Source organism: Carassius gibelio, chromosome A8 (assembly GCF_023724105.1).
Source record: "Carassius gibelio isolate Cgi1373 ecotype wild population from Czech Republic chromosome A8, carGib1.2-hapl.c, whole genome shotgun sequence".
Classification (NCBI taxonomy): Eukaryota; Metazoa; Chordata; class Actinopteri; order Cypriniformes; family Cyprinidae; genus Carassius; species Carassius gibelio.
This window is the reverse complement of record NC_068378.1, coordinates 6,338,969-6,360,668: the sequence shown is the minus strand read 5'-3', so window position 1 is coordinate 6,360,668 and position 21,700 is coordinate 6,338,969. Positions and strand designations below refer to the sequence as shown.

The 21,700-nt window shown below is 38.0% G+C and overlaps 1 protein-coding gene across 1 annotated transcript in view; it reads right to left on the bottom strand.

Annotated features, from left to right (window-relative positions):
- LOC128018252 (protein dispatched homolog 3) overlaps positions 1-15,740 on the bottom strand; it is a 54,082-nt gene extending 38,342 nt beyond the window's left edge. Inside the window, exon 1 of the mRNA XM_052603645.1 lies at positions 15,504-15,740. The gene's annotated coding sequence lies outside the window, so the exon portion shown is untranslated. The remainder of the gene's footprint in view (positions 1-15,503) is intronic.
- Positions 15,741-21,700: the final 5,960 nt, after the last annotated feature.

The window sequence follows — 21,700 nt, the reverse complement described above, 5'->3', positions numbered from 1 at the left end:
ATCTCAAATAATATTCAGGATTCCTCAAAATAAACAAAAACAGTGGAATGCACACCAGCAATAATTCAATGTTAAAAATACCCGTTATGTATTTAATCCCATTTTCTTAACCAATAACTTTGCAGTTACACTTTATAATAAAGTTCACTTGTAAATCATTTATAATTGATTAGTTAATGATAAACTAATCATTTACAAACCATGCAAGAATGATAAATAAGTGATATGCTAACAATGTATGTATGTTTTGTTAATTCAGCTAAACGTTATTTGCAAGTGATTAGATAATGATGAACTATTAATTTACACAATTATTATTACACAAATTATTATTATGTAATATGCTAATGATTTACAAATCTGTCATAAGTTTAATCTTAAAGCTATTTATTTATTATTATTTTTTAAGAATAATAAATTGTGTTTTCAAGTGAATGTAAATGACTTACAGTCAGGGGATTCCAGTGGGTTGTATTAAATCCTTTCTCTCATCAGCACAGACTTGTTCTGCATGGAGTCTGTGGGATCTAGTGATGAAGTGAACCATTTTAACCTTCCACTGAAGATCGCACAGCGTTAAAATACTCTACGTGTGTCAAAGAAAACATCTGTCTATACCCTCACCAGTCAGCACTTACTCTGCAGTGCATACTACTAAGTGTTCAACACCTGTTATAGATGTTGTGTTAATGCATGAATAAATCAATTACAAAAGAATGCAACCATTGTAACAGGTGAGGAATAGCAGAAATACATTTTCACAGTACATTTGTTACAGAAATTAATGGATGCTGAAAGTGTTATAAATGTCTTGTATACAACTACAGATCATTTGTAATGGTTAAGAAAGTTCTACAAATGATGTGCAACTCAAGTGAGGAATAGTTCACACTTTAGTTTAGGGGATGCAAGCTTATTCATTTCAAAAATTTCATTTCAAATTCATTTTCCCCTCCTTGGCCGATTTTTTTTTACAAAAATAGAACTTATTTATATTAAGACTAACTAAAACAATTAGTTACCTTTTTAGGGAATAAATATTGTAATGCATTCCTTTTAAAAGTAACTTTTCCCAACACTGGTTATAGATATAAACCCCCACTTTACAGTCTGTTTATTTTAAAAACTCCCTTGCTATACTGCCATGTCTACTGTGAGCGTGGCTGGTTAAAAGGGTTAATAGCTTAATTCTTTTCCCTGAAGCAGGTGGAAAGATGTCCCAGAGATGGGGACTCGAGTTTGAGACTCGGACTCGAGTGCGACTTAAGTCGCACAAACAGTGACTTCAGACTCGACTTGAGACTCGTCCTCGAAAGACTTCAGACTCGACTCGGACTCGAGCTCCGGGACTCGTGAACAATGTTAATTTTTAGTAAACGTCAGATGAGCTCGCTGTTAGAGTTGTGACGTTCGCGAACGAACCGATTCTTTTGAACGGCTCATAAACATGATGGATGAGAGCCGAGTCACGGCTGGAGGGGAGCCGTTCTTTCTGTCGCTCTTTTTTCCTATGCGTGTTTCAGAGCGCGTGTTTCACACAGATGCACACAAATGAGCTCCTCCGCGAGACAGAACAGTTATAGGGGGAGGGGCGCACCCAGCGCAGGCCAACCCTTTATAGCGTGATGATATTAGTTATTAGTTGTGCACGCATCCTTCACGTGAGTACTCCAGTGGAAAAAAAACCTGCGTGCCTCTGTCATTGTAGGAGCGGAGCCATGACGTTTTGCACAGATATTCATTGCAGCCCACTTTGTTATTGTTCATTGACTTGAAGGGGCTGATGTCCTATTTGCAAAGTTTACAGTAGTAATAGTATGTAGACATTTCCATTTTATTTATTCTAATTTTATCTACTTTAAATATTTTTGGTTCTCTATCAAAATGTTCTTGTGTGATAACAATGTTCTTGTGTTGAAGTGTTTGTAGTAAAAGCTGTTTTGCACAGAAATTAATTGCAGCCGGCTTTGTTTTTGATGTTTATTTGTGAGTAGGTATTGTATGAATAACATAAGTCAGCGTAGCTTTGTTCATTCTTAAGCCAGACAAGAGGTGTGCAGCTATACAGCCAGGACAAACAGAAGGCCATTACTGAATCCATAAATGCAAAATACAGATATTAACTTAAAAGTAAAGCATTCTTGGTGTTTTTGTCATGTTGCAATAGCCTGTTTACACTGATTATATACCAAAATCAAAGTTGATATTGTATGCTAATAAATAGAGTTGTCATAATAACATATTAGATGCTTTGAATTCCTTATATATAGCTATGCAGTGTTCTAAGCAGCTTGGATGGGTCGCTGTACGTGATGCAACATTTATTATAACCAGAGACTTAATATAATAAAGAGACTTGAGACTTGACTTGGACTCTAGCTCAGAGACTTGAGACTTGACTTGGACTCTAGCTCAGAGACTTGAGACTTGACTTGGACTCTAGCTCAGAGACTTGAGACTTGACTTGGACTCTAGCTCAGAGACTTGTGAGCATCTCTGAGATGTCCCCAGTAATATCGCCTGAGACTTCATCCGTTTACTGTAAGCATGCATGCTTGGAGAATTGAAACACTGGCAGATATAGCATATCATGAGCACATTAATTATGGCTGCTCTTGTTGTGTTGCTGTGCTGTCATTGCTGGTCCCCATGCGTGAAAGACACTGGGATTCTGTACTCACAGCTGAGAAATGGGCCAGACCTGCTTGGTTTTCCCCTCTCTCCCCCTGACTCGTGAAGATGAAAGAGAGAAAATTGGGGAGATCGCTGTCTTTTTCTTCTTTTTTTTTTCTATTTTTCTGTATTTTAATGTTTTTTTTAATAAATATACAGCTCATTTAATGTTACCTTCAGCAATGTTAATTTAGGTTTAATTTTTATTTTATGGACATACAGTATTGTTCAAAATAATAGCAGTACAATGTGACTAACCAGAATAATCAAGGTTTTTCGTATATTTTTTTATTGCTACGTGGCAAACAAGTTACCAGTAGGTTCAGTAGATTCTCAGAAAACAAACAAGACCCAGCATTCATGATATGCACGCTCTTAAGGCTGTGCAATTGGGCAATTAGTTGAATTAGTTGAAAGGGGTGTGTTCAAAAAAATAGCAGTGTGGCATTCAATCACTGAGGTCATCAATTTTGTGAAGAAACAGGTGTGAATCAGGTGGCCCCTATTTAAGGATGAAGCCAACACTTGTTGAACATGCATTTGAAAGCTGAGGAAAATGGGTCGTTCAAGACATTGTTCAGAAGAACAGCGTACTTTGATTAAAAAGTTGATTAGAGAGGGGAAAACCTATAAAGAGGTGCAAAAAATGATAGGCTGTTCAGCTAAAATGATCTCCAATGCCTTAAAATGGAGAGCAAAACCAGAGAGACGTGGAAGAAAACGGAAGACAACCATCAAAATGGATAGAAGAATAACCAGAATGGCAAAGGCTCAGCCAATGATCACCTCCAGGATGATCAAAGACAGTCTGGAGTTACCTGTAAGTACTGTGACAGTTAGAAGACGTCTGTGTGAAGCTAATCTATTTTCAAGAATTCCCCGCAAAGTCCCTCTGTTAAAAAAAAGGCATGTGCAGAAGAGGTTACAATTTGCCAAAGAACACATCAACTGGCCTAAAGAGAAATGGAGGAACATTTTGTGGACTGATGAGAGTAAAATTGTTCTTTTTGGGTCCAAGGGCCACAGGCAGTTTGTGAGACGACCCCCAAACTCTGAATTCAAGCCACAGTACACAGTGAAGACAGTGAAGCATGGAGGTGCAAGCATCATGATATGGGCATGTTTCTCCTACTATGGTGTTGGGCCTATTTATCGCATACCAGGGATCATGGATCAGTTTGCATATGTTAAAATACTTGAAGAGGTCATGTTGCCCTATGCTGAAGAGGACATGCCCTTGAAATGGTTGTTTCAACAAGACAATGACCCAAAACACACTAGTAAACGGGCAAAGTCTTGGTTCCAAACCAACAAAATTAATGTTATGGAGTGGCCAGCCCAATCTCCAGACCTTAATCCAATTGAGAACTTGTGGGGTGATATCAAAAATGCTGTTTCTGAAGCAAAACCAAGAAATGTGAATGAATTGTGGAATGTTGTTAAAGAATCATGGAGTGGAATAACAGCTGAGAGGTGCCACAAGTTGGTTGACTCCATGCCACACAGATGTCAAGCAGTTTTAAAAAACTGTGGTCATACAACTAAATAGTAGTTTAGTGATTCACAGGATTGCTAAATCCCAGAAAAAAAAATGTTTGTACAAAATAGTTTTGAGTTTGTACAGTCAAAGGTAGACACTGCTATTTTTTTGAACACACCCCTTTCAACTAATTGCCCAATTGCACAGCCTTAAGAGCGTGCATATCATGAATGCTGGGTCTTGTTTGTTTTCTGACAATCTACTGAACCTACTGGTAACTTGTTTGCCACGTAGCAATAAAAAATATACTAAAAACCTTGATTATTCTGGTTAGTCACATTGTGCTGCTATTATTTTGAACAATACTGTATTTATACAAGTTATTACTTGTTCATTTTAATTTTTTTTTATTATTATTATTATTATTATTTATTAATTTGTTTGTTTTAATTTTTTAAAATATTGATTTTCTTTTTCTTTTTTATTCAATAAATATTTGGTTGATCCACCTCATAATACAAAGTTGAGGTGCATTTCCCAAAAGCATCTTTAACCAACTATGGTTAAAAGTTACCAACATAGTTTACATAAAAAGCTGGTGACTGAATTAACAATAAAAAAATGAATGCCCTTCTGTTGTTTATGTACATGAACTATAATAATATCATTAATTGTGATCATTTAACTAGCAGAGGTTATTACTCCACCACTGTGCGTGACTCCATTAACAACAGTCCAACAGTGTTGAATCAAGTAACAGAAGCATGAGTATGTTACTGAGGCTTTGGGAAAAAAGTCGTGATTAGCTAGTTAAAGGGAAAGTTTATTTTGGATAAATTAGTAAAGAAGTCAATGACTACTGTCAACTGTTTGGTTACCAATATTCTTCAAAATATCTTTTGTGCTCAACAGAAGAAAGAAACTCGTACAGGTTGGAAACATTTTGAGGGTGAATAAATGATAACTTTTGAGAATTTTCAGTTTTTGGAGAACTATCCCTTTAATTTTGAGTTGACAACAATGCATCATACTATGAAAGTTCAGCAGTGAGTTATGTCATTGTATGGGTAACATTGTAACATTTAAAAATAATATACTCATAATGATGACAAAATGATGAAATTGAATGTTCCCCTAACCTGCACAACCAAGAAAAAAAGGTTTCTAAACCATGTTAAAAACTGGACATATGGAACATTCAGAGAAAGTACTGTAACCATTAGCAAAATGTTTTAGAATATTTTGTTAGCTGGGTAGTGTAAAAATTAACAGAAATTCAATAATTATTTTAAAATAAAATAAGCAAGACCTTAAACTTTAGCCTAGTATTAGTATAATTCTGCTCAACTGTGTCTGCTGTGAACTACGAGTTCAGCACACTCTCAGAAGCTTTGTGTGTTGGCGAGATGGCACTTCAGCGGCGGTTGTTCCTGTGTTGAGTGGATTACACACTTCAGGCTGCACTACCTCCTGTGATGTTGCAAGCGGTCAATTCCCCTGTATACCTCAGCACTAAAAGATCACTTCCTAAAGAGCAAATTTCTCTAAAAGAGCTTCACGGGTGTATCTTTATAAAGATGACAGATCATCCTAAAAGGATGCCGTTTCACCCGTGCGATTCTGGGTGCGGTGATGGTCATGATCACTGCCTCACATGTCTTGGCGTCGAGCACGCTGAGTTGGCCTTTGTGGATGTGTCATGTTCCCACTGCAGGAAGATGACCATCTCGGAGCTGCGAACTAGGCTCCGCTACCTTCAGGGGGACGGAGTCCTGTTGCCGCTGCCACCCTCCGTGACCGTGGCAAACCTGAGTCGGATCCAGAGATAGCAGCTATGCTTTCCTGGGTCGGCGAGATGGTAGGGCTCCAGATCGCCAGGCATGCTGTGGTTTACACAGATGCCTCCACTACCGGCTGGGGGACCACGTACAATGAGCATGCAGTCTCAGGTATTTAGACAGGCCCGCAGTGGCAGTGGTACATCAATTGCCTAGAGTTGTTAGCAGTGCACCTCGCATCGAACCGTCTCAATGGTCACTTACAAGGCAAGCATGTGCCGGTCCAAACAGACAACACAGTGACCGTTGCGTACATCAACCGACAAGGTGGTCTGCGCTCCAGTCGCATGTCGGAACTCGTCCGCCACCTTCTCCTTTGGAGTCGGTAGGTTTTGAGGTCATTTCGTGCCGTTCACATTCCAGGCCGGCTCAATTGTACAGCCGACGAGCTGTACCGAGCAATGCTCAAGGGAGAATGGTGACTCCATACCCTAATGGTCCAGCTGATTTAGAGATGTTTCGGAGCTGCTCATGTAGACCTGTTTGCTTCTCCAGAGACCTCTCACTGCCAGTTGTTCTACTCCCTGACTGAAGGAACTCTCGGCATGGACCACAGGGCCTACTCAAATATGCATTTCCCCAAGTGAGCCTTCTCACACAGACACTGTGCAAAGTCTGGGAGAACAGGAGCAAGTCTTGCTAGTGGCGCCGTATTGGCCCACTCGGACCTGGTTCCCGGAACTAGCTCTCCTTGCGACAGCCCCTCCTTGGCTGATTCATCTGAGTAAGGATCTACTGACTCAGAGATGGGGCACTGTTTGGCTTTGGAAACTCCATGTCTGATCCGTGGATGGGACACGGAGGTTCAAGGTGACCTACCCCAGGAGGTAGTGGACACCAACACTTCAGCAAGAGCACTGTCTACGAGACACGCCTATGCCTTGAAGTGGAACCTGTTCGTCAAGTGGTGTTCTTCTCACCGAGAGGACCCCTGTAGATGCCCGATTGTGGTCATGCTTTCCTTTCTTCAGCAAGGGCTGGAGCGAAGGCTGTCTCCGTCCACCCTCAAAGTCCAAGTTTCCGCAATTGCTGGGTATAATGACCATGTGAATGGGAAGTCTTTAGGTAAGCATGATTTCATCATCAGGTTCCTCTATACCCTCTTGGGACCTGACTCTAGTGCTGTAATCACTACAGCAGGGCCAATTTGAGCCTTTGCATTGAGGTGAGCTAAAGTTTCTTACATTGAAAACTCTGCTCCTGCTTGCACTGGCCTCCATCAAGAGGATAGGGGACCTGCATGCATTTTCTGTCAACAATTTGTGCCTAGAGTTTGGGCCGGCTGACTCTCAAGTAATCCTGAGGCCCCGGCCTGGCTGCGTGCCCAAGGTTCCCACAACACCGTTCAAAGACCAAGTGTTGAACCTGCCAGCACTGCCCCTGGAGGAGGTAGACCCAGCCCTGGCTTTGCTCTGTCTCATCCGAGCATTGAGATGCTACAATCAACCGAACACAAAGTTTCAGGACCTCAGACCAGCTCTTTGTCTGTTACGGTGGCTGGCAGAAGGGGAATGCCGTCTCTAAGCAGAGGATGGCCCACTGGATTGTGGATGGCATAACCCTGGCTTATCAGGCACAGGGTTTGCCCTGCCCATTCAGGTTGCGAGCTCACTCAACTAGAAGTGTTGCATCCTCCTGGGCGCTGGCTCATGGTGCCTCGCTGACAGATATTTGTAGAGCTGTGGGCTGGGCGACCCCTAACACATTCGCTAGGTTCTATAGCCTTTGTCTCACCTCAAACGGGTAGTGGCACTGAGAGGCCCTGGTTACTTTTGGCTTGCTAAAACAGCTCTAGAGTGTCCGTACTGTAGACCCTGTTGAGATGCTTCATCACCCTAGGCAGCTGGACGCGGCGGAACATCCGCTGCCAGGCCTTCATTATGAATCCTTGAGAACCATGGAAGGCTGGGTTCCATACTGAGACCTAAGCGGTACTTGTATGTGTATAGTCCACGGTATAGCCTTAGACCCTGTGTTTCACCGGCAGACCTCTGCCTTTCATAAGAGGGTTTTAATCACCTCAAATTTCTCCATATACTGTACACCTAAATGGATGCTATATGTGTATTTTTTCCCGAGACCTCATTTGGGAAGGATGGGGCTTCCGCAGCATCCCTGTTTCAAGCGTTATTCAGTCTCACCAGTGAACACTGTTGGGAACGTTACTTTAAAAAAGTAATTAGTTATAGTTACTCACTACTAGTTCCAAAAAGTAACTGAGTTAGTAACTGAATTACTCTATAATAGAAGTAACTCGTTACCAGGGAAAGTAACTATTTGCGTTAATGTAAAATAAAAAGTTGCTATATGTCAAAGAATTTGTATTTTTTGAGCTGTTTTAACAAGTCAGTTGAAATGTATAGAATAAACAGGTGTTTGTACATAACTTTCTATATTTATTGCACGTCAACAGACAGCAAGAGTTTTTTCATGCACTTCAAGTATTATCTTTGTAAGAAAAGTGTTTTTGGCCACTAGCTTTGTAGATGCGTGTGTCGTTGTGAGATGCTTCATTAAATTAGAGTTGCTTACAACGGATGTCGACAAAGTCTTCACTCCTGGACATAATATACACATTACATGCAAGTTCTTGCCTTTGATCACAATGAATTTGAAGTAGTGCTTATATCTCCACCTTGAAAATGCCAACTTTTTTATCGGATTGCTCCTGACTCACCATCTCTGCTGCTGCTGCGAATCTGTTTAGCTGTTGCGTGTGTGTGTGAGGCGCCGCTGGCGCATGTGCTGGGATGTGCGTAAAAACACTGGCTCTGATTGGCTACCATGAAACACATGACTCTGCCTTATAATCGCTGATCTCGTTATCAACCCACCTCCTCACTAACTGTCTGAGCCAGGGGTGCTTTTGGATTATACAGTTTATTCAATTAATGCATAGTAACGCACCGCATTTAACGTCCAGTAATGTTGACGGCTTATAACGACAGGAAAAGTAATTAATTAGATTACCCCGTTACTGAAAAAATAACGTCGTTACCTGACGCCGTTCTTTTAAACGGCGTTATTCCGAACACTGCCAGTGAGGTAGTGCTTTGACAAAGGTGAGGGGAACTGATATGGGTGCAGGCGGCTCACACTGAGCACTGTCGTTGAGAATGACTGACTGAAAAGGAATGTCTCGGTTACGTATGGTAACCCTCATTCCCTGAAGGAGGGAACGGAGATGCCACGTCCCGTCACCATGGTTGCTGTAGTGCCACTGAGCTGCCGGGTCTCCAGCTTGGTTCCTCAGCGAAAACCTGGTATGCATTGCACCTGCTGCCTTCTTATACTCATGCTGTGATCAGCGGCAGCTGGATGCAATAATTGCATGCCAATGTGCATTGGCTTGTTTAGTTTACACTCAAAGTAGATATCTATCAAAGTGATATCCCATATTCGTCAGTCACCGACGTGGCGTCTCCGTTCCCTCCTTCAGGGAACCAGGGTTACCATATGTAACCGAGAGGTTATTTATAGTCAAATTAATTTCTTAAGAGGACCATCAAATTAAGTGTAACCTTTTCTTTTTGATGTTTTTATTTTATTTCAGCTAACTTTTCCACAATTATTTGTAATTTCATCCATTTAGCTTGTTAATTATTTGATGGTCTAAAAAGTAAACACTGCAAGTGGTTTACTTTTCTACTTCAGTTCTATGATCTGAGATTTCTCCAGCAAAACCGAAGTGAAGATTTAAAGCCACTGTTCAATTTTACGCTATTTTCCTTGACGCTGCAGTCAATATCCACTTTATTGAGCTATGAAAATACTCAGCTGACCTAAATTGACCCAAAAACGCCATTGCCAAACTATTACTATAATCTGCAGACTCTGTTATTTGCACTGTCCATGGTTTCATCCAGAACTCTTTTATATGTGTTTTAATATCTTTCTCTATCTAAGAAATAAAGTGAATGCATTATTTATGGTGAAGTAGCTTACAGATGTAATTCAATACAGTGATAAAAAAGCCTTCATACAAAGCGAGGTGGGATTCCAGTCATTTCTTTTTCCCTGGGAGGCGAGCAAGTGGTGATATCTAAATAGATTCAGCTGTTGATTGACAGTGCAGGGATGAGCTGTTATCGGCTGGACCACAGTGTTGTATTTGCTGAGGTTGTGAGGTACAGTCTCCTGTGGTATTGTGATTTTTCTACACTGTGGAAGCCCAGCATGCTCTCTGCCTGTCACAAAGAACTACATTAGCACCCATGAATGACAGAGGAGGAAAGAGACTTGGCAGATTTCAAGGTGGTTTTGTAACATAATTAACCTAGATATTTTAAAGTAACAGCCGCTCCCTAAAAGTGTGAAGTAAACAGTCCTACATGTCTGTCATATTTTGTTGCATCTTTCAGTATGCCATGTGGTATGGGATAATGAATCTTTGGTAGATCACAGAAATGGTGACAGGTCTGTGAGAGTAAAAGAATGTTGACCGTAAAAGAAACTATGCAAAATGTAATCAATAAAATACTATAGAGTTCATCCATGCTTTTTTTTTTGTAATTTTGTGAAACAAGGCCATAGAATGTGTTCTTGCAAAACACAAGAAACATTTTTATATGTTGAACTTCTTTTACTTTGACAGGAGAAAACTGCCCCTATTATGTCATTTGGTTCATTATATTGTTTTGGGAGTCTCCTACAATAGTTTTACATGCATGCAAGGTCGAAAAATGCTTTTGCATTTAATTTCATTTTCCAACGATTCTCAAACAACTTCTTTTTTAGCAGTTCTAAGATTCAGTCTCTCTAAACCCCTCCTTTCCATGAGCCTACTCTGTTCTGATTGGTCAGATGGCCCAGTCTGTTGTGATTGGTCTACCACATAATTTACTTGTGTGTTATAAGTTACTAATTATGAATAATGTCTTTGTACTCATTTCAACTAGATGCATGTATCTTACAAGCCCCTCAAACAAGAGCTCGACAACGAGGAAGTCTATACTGTTTCTATACCATTTCCAATATAGATTCTTGTTGTTCTGCTTATATTTATACTTTGAAACTATGGACTGGGCCAAAGTCCAATAAAATGCAAAAAATTGACCATACAGTGTACACAAGGTTGTAACATGTGCATTATGCAAATGATGAAATTTATGTCACATGCATGGTATGCTCACCATAGCGTACATGTAAAAACTAAAATATACATTGGTTTGACAGAGAGAAAGTTCACCCAAAAATGAAAATGATCAGAATCAGAATATAAAAGGCCCTATAATACAACCGGTGCAATGCGCAAGTGTGTTTGCTAGTTTCAGTCCGGCGCCGTTCACATTTTCCCATCCAGCGCCACGTCGTTTAATAAACAAATGCATTTGCACCTATTTGTGCGCCCATGTTTTTTCTTTGTTATTTAAAGAGCGTGTTAGTATAGGTGGGTCCACAACACACGTACACGCTGCTTATTAAACACAGGGACGCACAGCAGCACACAATTTTTGTAGGCTAATTAAATATATATATAAATGCCTACATGTCATAATGGATAGTCATCGCATGTATCAGAATTAGGCTATCTATTTGCTCGCACACAAGCAGCTCGGTTTCATCTCGGAGACGCGTTCTGTCTTTGGACTTGCCAAATTCCACCGTCTAAATAGCAAATCTGTCATGGCACGAGTGCAACTGGCTCTTAAAGGGAATGGAAGATGAGACTCTGATTGGTTTATTGCAACTGATAAACATCTGTGAAGAGAAACTCAGCCAGTCAGATCAGAGCAAGTCATTTTGAGATTATATTGTATCAAGGTTGTGATTTTTGAATATGCATTAGACACTACGTGTGCGTGCCCCCTCAGGACGTGACTTGCAATGCTGTAACAGCTCTCTGTCCAGGCTGGAGAATCTCAGGCTGTTTTCAGAGGAACTTGCTCGAGTGTCCCACTGCATCAGATCTGAGCGCTCTAGTCGTTTCTCCAAAAGGTTAAAATGAAACTTTCAGCATTAGAGAGAAACCTCAGGCCATAGCAGATTGATGGATGGTGTGGAATCAAATCTCTGTCAAGGCTTTGGCCCTGTGGAGAGCCCTACTCTGACAGACTGAGCATATTTTTTCTTTCACATGACAGAAGTTCTGCTTTTGAAGAGGTTTTTTTTCTTTTCTTTTCTTTTTTACACGTGATAAAAGGCTCTGAAATAACTAAGGTTATCTGGGAGTTCACTGCTCACTGCTGCAGTGTTTTAAATAATTAAAGCAAAGCAAAGATAACAGAGACACAGCCAGAGCTGCTGAATCAAACACTGTGAGAGGGTAAACATGATGGATGTCTGACAAAAATGTAGACTGAATTTTGTCTGCTATGTAAAATACAGTTTGTGAAACAGAATACATTATGCAACGATACACGTTTCAAACAATAGTGTGCTACACATGTTGCTTGTTTAATTCACTAATACAGTTGTTTCTTTTGACATAAAAAGACATTTTGAATTCTGAATACATTTTTTTGTGTAAAAACAACTATTTGAAATCTAAAAATTTGTCAAGAAAAATGTTACAATTGCAGCAAAGTTCAAGTCAGCAGCATCAATATTGTTATTATAATTAAAATCACTTCACTTCACAAGGTGGAAAATTTATAACATTTGGATTAATTTTTATAATTATAGATCCCTTATCTCGTGTATCTTTTTTTTTCTTTTCTTTTTTCCTTTTTTCTTTTCTATTAAATGTGATCAGTCTAAAGGAAGCAGAATTCTTTCTTCTTTTGTTTTGGTCTAATGTCCTGCAGAATGGTCATCGATAACCAGCTAAACTTATCACCCGAAGCAGGATCACTTCTCTTTAATTCGCTATCAGAGTTGAAGGCCAAGAACACAGCTGAACCACCCTTAGAAATTAAAATAACAAACATGCAGATATTTAGATTAGGTGTAACTATTATAGTCTGCAAACAAATATTAACTGGGGCTCTTGTTGGCATTTTCCAAACAGAGGTGGGATTACTTCCTGGAATTGCTGTTAGCTCAGGGTATTGAAACACCGTGATTGTGTACTTTTAATTTATAATGCTTATCCACATTAGCATAATTCTTTTATTTAAACATCTTTATATTGCAGAATGCATTTATAATTCTGTTCATGCAGAAATGTATTAATGTGTTCAAAATTCTCAAAGGGCCACATAAAGAGGTTTAGAATCAATTACTCACCATCATGTCGCTCCAAACCTGACTTTATTTTTCAGTAAAGCACGGTAGATATTTTGTAGAAAGTACAAGTTGCCATTTTCCATACAAGGGGAATCCCCCAAAAAAGAAATGTGCATTCTCCCAAAAATGAAAAGCATGACTTAATGCTATTTAAAATGATATTCATCCCCCAAAAATGAAATTCACTCAAAGCATGGAACACAAAAGAAAAATTAGATGGTCCATTTATGTGACCTCTGATTTCAATTGCATGGACAAAAAAAAACAACAAAAAAAAAAACACATAAATTCTTCAAATATCTTCTTTTATGTTCCACAGAAAAAAGAAAGTGGAAGACTGAGCAGGGGCATTGCTTGATTTTACTCGACCATAAACCCCAGGGAAATATACCGCTGCTCTAATAAAATGTTACTGATAAATCATTTTGTGTCATGTTGTTTGACACACACTGTACCGACCTGAGAATATTTTTCTCTGACAATATTTCATCAACCAAGTCATGTGTTTTTGATTAGTTGGTTTAGAATCAGAACCAGCGATGGCAGATCGACAAATGAATCACTCTTTTTGATCTAATCGTTCAAATGGGTTCGCAAAAAGATCGGAAATTAGTCGGGATTCAGTTGGATCCTTTAAGACAGTTCGCTCATGCTCTGAATCGTTTGCAGGGGTTTCTCACACCAAAATAATAACTATATATTTTATTAGACAGAGAGCAAAAAATATGGCTGTTTATCCATTGTAAGAAACAAAACGTGCAAATGCCATATCACTTGACAATGATAAAGTAGCTCTTAATTGTGTATTCGGGTTAGTAAAATACTCTTTTTTTATATCCTCACACACAAAACAAAAGAGGTTTGGAATGATATTGTAAATCCTTGTCGATCATTGTCACTTTTGGGTGAAGTATCCTTTAAAGGGCACACTACAGTCCAGGCGGATGCAAATGGATGGGTCTTTTCTTCCCAAGGTAGATCAAACTGTGCCATTGTGGCCATTAATAATACAATTGCAGTCAAAGTTTCAACGTGTGGATTTTCACAGGGTCAAATGTCCCATCAATCCATCTGAACATGCATAACACAGATATCAGAAATGACCCTCACAGGGATGCATACTGAACATGTTCGGTGTTAAAAGAATCAGTTTGCAAAACTACCTGAACATTTGCCACACTGGCTCTGGAGTTTATGGATGCTGATGTTTTAAACATGGATTTTTTTTGGCACTGTGAAGTCCCTTCATAAAGGAAATTCAATAAAGCAGCGTCGGCGATCAATATCAATATAATAAGACTCATGCAAAACCCTCTTGGTTTTGAATTATTCTAAATTTTTCAAGCATTTCCAAGGCATTGTGTTTGTATGTGCGCATAAACCCAGGCTCTGGTTTATGTGGCAGACTATATAACCTTCTCATCAGATGGAAGCTAAAAATAGTCGAGCCCCCCTCCCCTTCCTCGTTTCTTTCTTTCTTTCTTCACCTGCTTCTGCTCACCTTTTTTCCTCATCCTCCCTCCCAACCTCATGGTGTGAATCCCACCCTCCATTCCTCCACACAAGTGTGCGACTCCACAGTTTAAAACGAGCATCCATCTCGAAGATGAGCGTCGTTTATGACTGAACAGCAGTGAATCATTCCAGTAGTCGCTCTCCAAATCAGTAAAGTTCACAAGTATTAATAACCTCCTGTGTGCTTCCCAGACACGCCACGACAGAAATGCACTGGAGGCATCGGAAAAATCGGTCTCCTATAGGTTTATTAAATGTTATCGAAGGCAGTGTGAGAGTGTGAGTGTGCGTGTGGCAGGGGAATAAGAGATAAAGCGATTGGAGCGCACGCAGTGCCAGCGCGTGCTCGTGGATGTTTCCACTAGTAGCCGCGTCTCCCGGTTCGCACGGGGAGGATGATGCGAGTGCGCGAGAGCTTGCAGATCTGTGTGCTTTTGAAGACTTCAGGTGTCCACACAAAGATATAACCAGAAATCACCTGCATGCATTATGAAGGCCAGTCGATGAAAACGGCTGTCAAAAAAGGCTGAGTAGCCTAAACATTCTAAATAACGTGTTTATGGGAAGATATAAAATATACAAAGTTTCTTTAAAAAGATCAGCTAATTTATATAAGTCAGTGTAAAGTGATGGGAAAACAAACGTGTGCGTGTATTTTGTATGAGAAGCAGCTCTGGAGATGTTGAATGAGATGACAGCATGACACCTTGGTAAACACTTTTTTAGACTATTTCCCATGGCATAATTTCAGTGCTTTAGCTGATTTATCTGCAGTCAACCAAACCATCTTTCGAACGGATAATGTTGAAGTGAATTCTAAAGAGTCTTACCTGAGCGCACGTGAAGGTTTGCGCTTCCTCGATGAGAGCGAGTCAGTCAGCGCTGCAGTCAAAGCACTTGTCTTGGTTTCTTACTGTAAACAGCACAAACTACTTCGAGAAATCTTACTGTAACACAAGACTCCTCGTGTTTCAGTCACTGCGGGATTTCTGGGCTCGCTTTGCGTTGTGTTGGCAGCTGTTTGTTTGCACTGCTTCTGTTGTGTCCCTGTACTGAGTGTTCAGAGCGCGCGCTTCCACTCTCCTCAGTAATACGCGTCAGCTCGCGCGCTCGGCTTTGTTCATTCCTCCATCCAAGACGATTTATCAGCGCGAGACAGAGAGGGGGGCAGGAGAGACGTTTGGGTGCAATGGGGTTGGAGTGGGTGGGACAAACTGACAAAATATGGTTGATGTTAGTAATTTGGATGTGTTATGAAACATTAATGAATATTCAGAAGCAAAAAAAAAAAAGTGGTTATGTGATGCTGATGTATTAAGACGACACGTGTACCCCTGTACAGATGATGATGGTTTATTCTTACCTTGAGAGAGAGAGAGAGAGAGAGAGAGAGGCACACATTGGAGATCTATAAGATAATGAATTACGACAAAAGCGCTATCAAGTAATAATGAAGTAATAATTGGACTAGCTACAACAGAGAGCTCTTGAAACTCAATGAGAACACATTCAAATAGCAAGAGAGTGAATCTTACAAAGCCTGAACACGCAGGTCATAATGCACTCAAAACAAAAGAAAGATATTAGAAAATTAATCCTGTATGAGGACCATGAGGGAAGTCATTGTGATATCATATTCATGGCATTTGAAAAGATCACATATGTGTGTGTGTGTGTGTGTGTGTGTGTGTGTCATAATTAGTCACCTTCATAGTTTCATATCCATATGAATTTATTCTGTGGAACAATGGAGAACTGAAGCATGTGGATTTTGGAATATCGAAAAAAAGAAGAGGAAAGAAGATAAAAAAAGGTCTGTAACAAAAGGATGGGTTTGAAATGATTTTCAGAGATTTTCATCCCATTAAGTGAATTATCTTAGAATGTTCAAAAGTTTACTTTTTTTTTAATTATCACACTGATTATATATACGTGGCCTAATGGTTAGAGGGTTGGACTCCCAATTGAAGGGTTGTGGGTTCTAGTCTCGGGCCGGATGGAATTGTGGGTGGGGGGAGTGCATTTACAGTTCTCTCTCCACCTTCAATACCACGACTTAGGTGCCCTTGAGCAAGGCATCGAACCCCCAACTGCTCCCCGTGCGCCCATGGCTGCCCACTGCTCCGGGTGTGTGCTCACAGTGTGTGTGTGTGTTCACTGCTCTGTGTGTGTGCATTTCGGATGGGTTAAATGCAGAGCACAAATTCTGAGTATGGGTCACCATACTTGGCTGAATGTCACTTCACTTTTTTTTTCACTTTCAAAAGCTACTTAAGTATACTTAAACAGACTTAAGAATTTGTAATAATAATTAAATGTTTAACTTGAAAGTACATTTTAAATCATTTTGTTTTAAAACTTATTCAGTATTTCATAATATTAGTTCATATATTTTAAATTAAGTAAATTGCTACTTCATCATTATAAACGTGTAGTTACAATATATTTAAATACCAGCTGATTCACAAGTTTCAATAGAAGTGGTATTAAATTTTAATTTGGTTTACCATAAATGCTTGTCAGTACATTAAACATATTTCAAAGACAATAAAAATAATTGCTTTTTAAAGGTAAACTAGAGTCTTTAAGTGAGTCATAAATCACTCTTTAATATAAAAGTAAACTATAATAAATTTTCAGTTATTTTTAAAAACTGTTTAGTGTCTGAAAATACTAGTTTCAGTTCACACTTAAGTGAATTATTTAACAATACATTATTTCTATAATAAGTACTCTTTTTAAATGTGTTACAGTGTGCTTTTTTCACAAGGGACAACATGAAAGTGAGTAAATGATGACAGAATTTCCAACCTGGATCATTTCATATATATGTCTTCACGTACTTACTAACCTCGTCTCTGTGAGGTTATAGCTAATGTAACTCCTGTCACCACCATGTCAAGCCACTAAACCTACTGGCTTTCATCTGATACACAGAAGGATTTCTGAAAGAGGCTGTTTACACAGAAGACAATCCACCCACAGGAATTACATCAGTCTCACATAACCAGGAGCTCATCCACCAAGAACAGTCGTCCCATCTCTAAAAGGACGATTTAAATGCACCTTTTTAGGTAAGAATATTAGCACTTTAATAAAAACACAAGGTGCATATTACTGCTTTTAACCCCCCTGGGATAACCTGTCTCAGCTGTAAATGCATTATCATAAACACAAATCTTTGCATTTATACAGCTTATTTTCAACAGAAAGCACGTATATCAGAGAAGCACACCCACATGCAGACACGCGGTATCCATCACGATGCTAAACAGCAGTATTTGGATGACATTTAGATCCCGGCTGGATTTTAAATTAAAGAAACTGTCATTGTGTTCAGGAGGGAACGCTGCACAAATAAAGGCATTTCTTTTTTTATAAAGAACTGCGGACCTTCATCTCACAATTAAACTTCACATTTACCAGCTAATTATAAGTTTGAATTATGCCTTTTGGTTTTTGGAAACACATGATTGATAAGTCAAGTACAAAAGACTGTTGTGTAACAAAACGCCAGTGGCCGTACGTTTATGTATTATGATACATAACACTATGAAATGTTTCCATGCTGCACCAACAGTGTGATATTTGGAGACACTTGCAAGGAAAAGGGTAAAAAGTGACAAGCTCCATTATGACACTTAAGACACATGTTATTTTAGAGATGCTGCATGTGTAAACACCTCCTCTGCTTGTTCACTGCCTCAACAAGCACAAACGTCTCGTCTCTCTGGGTTTCATCATGTTTTAAGTCCTGGAGTGTGTGAGACTCGGATGATGATGGAATTGCTATTAGGCCTGCGATATTGCATAGAGAGTGGAAACTTGTTAGTGGGACAGAAAGTGTAGAACTAGAATAGAGAAAAACCGAACAGTTACTCTATTGTGTGATTGGGTGGTGTTATAGGATAATAGCATCTTTCCATCGCTGATATGATGAGAAATGGAATCAGTTTGTATAGTAATGCACCGATATATCATCCAGGCTGATTACTTTATGAATGAAACACATTTGTTGATAACTGTGATCCATTGGTCAGTTAAGACTGTATCTTTGCTTTCTACCACCAGCCTTGTGAATGGATAGTTTTTTTGTTGTTGGTGGTGGTGTTGTTTTTTAAATACACTTTTTTTTTTTTTCAATATGAAAACATTAAATATTCAGAATGTAAAAAAAAAAAAAAAAAAAAAAGGCTAACTGAATCAAATGTTTTCGGTGGCCTAACTGCACGCTAATTGTAATTAAATGGAAATGTATTGTAGTTTATATTTATATTTAATGCAATAAATGAAATTAAGAATGTTTTTGTCTCACTCAGTACATCTTTTTATGTAATTTCATTATTCGTTTGTCTATGAAATGTGTTTAAAGTGTACTGCTGAATGTATTTAATGTCTTACTTTCTTTTATTTTGATCTAAATCCAAACTTGTATTTTAATCCAATTGTATTTACACATTTGTAATGCGAAGTTGCAATTGAAGTATTGTAACACTAGTAGTGCACTTTCATTTATTTAGTTATTGGATAAAAGTTGCAAAAACTGTACATTTTTTTTTTTTTTTGGAAGATAAAACAACGATTATTGGAGTAAGTTTTACAAGAGCCTAATTTCTGTCTTTTTCCTTCAAAATGTCTCTGTTTCACATGAAAATTACAACCACTAATAAATTCAACATTATTTTTTATATAGTATAGCCTTTTATTTTACAAATAATAAAGAAAGAAAGAAAGAAAGAAAGAAAGAAAGAAAGAAAGAAAGAAAGAAAGAAAGAAAGTATGAATATGAAAGAAGTAAAATATGAGTTCACAAAAAAAAGTCTTAACAAAACATTTTTACTCACCCCATGTTGTTCCAAACCCATAATGTTTGCAGAGAGTTCCTGGGTGCAGGGGCTCAGATGTAAAAGGGGGCATTATATACCAAATAATTCCAATTTGACAATTACTAAAGTTAAATGATATTATATATATTTCTATTGTGAGAACTCTCTGAAGATTTTAGCGTAATGGATATGAAAATGTGAATATATTATTAGGCGGAATAGATCTGCTACACTGCTCCTGTTGATCATTGCTGTATTTGTAGATTGTTGCTGTTGCTGCACGCTAGTACAGGTACGTATTTCACACAATAGACCCATTGGTGGCACTTGGGCTTCTTTTAACCAACAGTGATAGTTGTAGGATATCGCTCCACTTCACATTAAAATAATAAAACTTGAGCTTATTTAAGATCCACACAATCTATACAACGTGATGGTAACAACATCTCAGACTGACAGATATAGCCTATAAGTAAAAATACAAAAAACAGGGATTTTCCCAGTTTTTAGCCATTCTTTACTGTTTTCTACAGGTTGTCATAATTCAAATGCATTTCGTTTTATTGACCACAGTATTATTGTTGATAATTGTTGAGAGAGGGGCACTTTTGGTTAATTTTGGGGAAAAGGCAGGGGCTTGAGTCTCCAAAGAACCCCGTTTGCATGTCCCCACTACTGAGCCAACATACAGCTGAAGGTGAAATCCAGGTCTGTTTGTGTACCACACCAAGCTGCTTTTACTTTGTCTGCCAAAACACACTCTGTCTGCATTTTCCTCCCCATGTGTGATTATGGAGACGCTGTGTACAGATGTCACCTCCAGAACTCAGCACTGTGACTTTTATTCTGTTATAAACTGACTGATATATCTTTGCATATAAGACAAGAACTTTATTGGCTTACTGGACCCTGTTCTGGTCTGAGATCAGACTTCAATGCTTCAGTGTCTCTCCTACCTGCATCCTCCACAATGTCCCTAAAAACACTGGCTTTGGCTGATATGCCTTCAGATCTGACCTGGTCACAGGGACCAACTAAAAACTATAATTGGGATAATTTTTTGAAGTATACTACTTCTATTTATTAATAACTGTAAATGCTTGAGACAGAATGTGGTAAACTTGAACTACTATTATTATGTTTAGGTTTTTAATGTATCTTTGTGTGTATATATATATATATATATATATATATATATATATATATATATATATATTACCTACTGATGTAATTTGAGCAATATTAAGTTTAATATAATGTATCATATTTAATTTGTAAATTTGCATTTATATATATAAATAATTTATATATAAATAATAATTATTATTATTATTATTATTTAATTATAAATTTTTCTTTTATGCCAAAAATCATTAGGATATTAAGTAAAGATCCTGTTCCATGAAGATATTTAGTAAATTTCCTACCGTAAATATATCAAATCATAATGTTCATTTAGTAATATGCATTGCTAAGAATTCATTTATATTATATATATCAATATATATCAATATATATCAATATATATATATATATATATATATATATCAATATATATATATATATATATATATATATATATATATATATATATATATATATATATATATATTATCCAACTTTCATATGATGTATAAATCTCAATTTCGAAAAAATTACTTTTAAGGATTTGTGGTACAGGGTCACATATTTCTTAAAGTGTTTCATGTTACTCTGTTTTTAAGTGCCTGCATGAAATTAATTTACCTTAATTTTAGACATGGATTTTTAGTTAAACTAAATATTTTTAGTTGCACTTTTTGTTGAGATAAATCATTTTCAATTATATCAGCTCAGTTATATTGTAAAAGCTCTTCAGCACAACGGTAACCATAAAAACGTAAAATATACAGAAACTCTTTTAAATGTCAAACATGAACTAAAATTAAACAATAATGTATTGTCCTTTATTCAAAAAATGCATAAATAATACAACATTTAATCATTTACTCACCCAATTAATTACTATGCAAAGCATGCTGGGAAATGCAAAATACAATGCACAGTTTCATTTAATGCAAAAAACAAAAGAAGAGAAAGAGAGAGATTCATGCAGCCCCAACACAAATGGATTAAGTAAACTCTAGTTTTATTTATCAGTTATTGAATGCAATGGAATTAAGTTAAGGAATTAAGAGAAAAATGTTCAACAACCATGTTTT